Source organism: Mandrillus leucophaeus, unplaced genomic scaffold (assembly GCF_000951045.1).
Source record: "Mandrillus leucophaeus isolate KB7577 unplaced genomic scaffold, Mleu.le_1.0 Scaffold1478, whole genome shotgun sequence".
Classification (NCBI taxonomy): domain Eukaryota; kingdom Metazoa; phylum Chordata; class Mammalia; order Primates; family Cercopithecidae; genus Mandrillus; species Mandrillus leucophaeus.
Genome location: NW_012101452.1, coordinates 100,098 through 102,812, shown reverse-complemented (window position 1 = coordinate 102,812; position 2,715 = coordinate 100,098). Strand labels below are relative to the sequence as shown.

Genomic DNA, 2,715 nt, shown 5'->3' with positions numbered 1-2,715 from the left:
TATTGCAAATAACTCAAACCACCATAAAATACAAGTAAAAATGTACACCAAGAGGATCTTTGGAAATTATATCAATACATGAAAATTAAATAACATACTCCCAATGACCACTGGATCAATTAATAGTTAAGATGGACCTTTTTTTGAACTTTCAAAATGTATTTTAATCTCATTCCAAAAGGAAATAAAATTTCTAGATACAAATCATCTCATTCAAATCACTTTTTAACATACATTCTGCAACTTAAAATATTATAAGGAATCAATATTCCCATCTTTTATAATCTCAATATATTATATATTTAATATATAATAAATGTACAATACATACAGGTAGTCAGCAGGTTTACAAAGTAATTTCTTTAAAGTCTGCCCAGTATTGATAAATACTTTTAGACTATTAAAAGGAAGTATTTAGGATCATAGAATAAAATAAAATATGGCAGGTCCAAGCCTAATGGCAAGATTACAAATGTTCATATGGCCAATCATTTTAAAAGAACTCTCTAGTTGGGTAGAATATGTTTTAAAACAATACTCTTCCTCCTTCTCAAGCAGAAGTAGTTGTAGATATTAACGATATTCACCTCCATTAAATTTAAAATAACTATGCAGTTTTCTTTACTGTAATATACAGTAGCTATCTCTTCCTTTCTGTTGGATTTTATTGTTTCAAGAGTAACTAATACATCATCAACAGAAGAGACTTTAGCCCCTTTCCCTCCCCTAAAGCATGGCTCAGTTTGAAGATTGTTCTATAGACAGCCACTAAGACTACGAACAGTACCATAATACCGTTAAAAGTAATCAATAACTAGAGTCATTTGAGATGTTTCAAAGACTGCTGGAGGTTTCTGTCAACCAAGGTAATCAGAAATATTACCCTTGTAGATAGCCCTCTAAATACAGAGAGTTAAAATTCCAATGCCACAGTGTAACAGTTAACAATCTATTTTGTAATTTTAAATATTATAACATTAATTCACCCTGAGATTACAAAGGAAACATTTAATACAAGATATTCTGATTTTTTTCCCATTGTATTTACTTTCTTCTGGTTTTCATCAGCCCTTTAAGGACACAAATATTTGAATTTAAAGTGTGATTTTGATATTTTTTTTGTTAACTGAGACTCATGCCACAGTCAGATATTGGTGATAAAAAAGCCCAAAAAGGCTTGTAGAAAAGAGGCAAGCAGCAATCCACCAGGTCAGAAAAGACAGAAGTCCTCAAAAAAGAAGAAGAGTAAAAATATTTTTAAGCTGCTCAGTGTCACTGTTATTTGTGTAACAGTAACTTTCATCTTCCCTTCAGCTGACGGTAATTCAGAGTAAACAAAATTGTAGAGCAGACTATTATCCACTGGTAAGGTAGAGATAGATTCTGGATAAATACCCCAGGAATGATTGCTTAGTGTTTTCAAAAGCAGAGTGGTGTGAAACAGCATTACCAGAGGCACCACATACTGCAGTGCAATGACACAAAGATAATGAAAGACTCAAGCCACCATTTTCTGTAGCTCAACTGTACTTATTCATCCTGCTTCTTTCTTCATCTGATCCACACATTTTTGGGCTAAATTTAAATAAGCTTGCAGGTGACTACACATCATGGCCAACCACAAAGCACACAGCAGGATTATTAACCAGAGTCGCAGAGTATCGAATGTGGCTTCTGGCATTAAAGGGATACTTTCTTCACCCAAGTTTGGGTTCATAATGTAGTCTTTGGTGACTGGTTTTACCCAGAGCAAAACCATAAATAAATGTGCCAAGAAGTTGATATGAAGTAATGTTTGTGTAATTTTTTCTGTTGTCAAATTCAGGGCATTCAGAAGCATTTGAGTCAGTTGTAATCCAGGAAATGTCCAGAAAGCCCCAATGAGTGAACAAAAAATAGCCAGGAAAAATTTGAAAGTAAGTTTTGAAACAGGACTCTGAGATTCTAAACCTTGCTTTTCAAGAAACTGCATCACACTATCTGAAAAATTTGTAAATCCTGTTTCAAGTCCAAATTCCAGATAATTTTGTGTTACAATCAACACTACCATTGCTTTGTCAAAGAAAAAAAATCCAAAGGTGACACAAATAGATTTTTCACCACCATATTCTACTTTAATATAGTGTGTAGTTAATGAAAATAGAACTTTGATTGCAAAAGACGAAACAAGCAGGCACCAGACTAAGCTGATACTCATTTCCTGTGTAGGCTTCATAAACTAGTAATAGACTTCAGTTACTGGATACACAACTGTAGCAGCCACTGTAAAATCCACCAGTCACTGGTATTCTGGAAAATAATGCAATGCTAAAGTATCCACTTCTGTATCTGACTTTGTTTCTAGATGAAGGTCAATATCCTGTGGATGTTGTTAATGACTTACTTTCAATGTGACCATTATATTTCCTACCTTTTCTGCTTTTCCCTTTTTGCTGATTCCCTGCAAGAATTCCATTTTGAGCAAGAGAATAGCGAGGTATAATCTTCTACATGACACTGGCAATCACCATGGTAACAACAACTGTATATCTATCACACACTATTAGTGAGAACATGCAGTGTTTGGTTTTTAAGATGGACATGTTTTTAACTATTGAAAGAAGTGAAAATGAAAACACGACATATCAAAATCTATACTATACAGCAAACACATTAAGAACAGGTAGGCAATAGCAATAAACATCTACACCAGAAAGCAGAAAGATTTCATATAAA

At 33.5% G+C, this 2,715-nt stretch overlaps 1 pseudogene; it reads right to left on the bottom strand.

Annotated features, from left to right (window-relative positions):
• Positions 1-1,133: 1,133 nt before the first annotated feature.
• Positions 1,134-2,513, bottom strand: LOC105535551 (annotated as a pseudogene).
• Between the last annotated feature and the right edge of the window lie 202 nt (positions 2,514-2,715).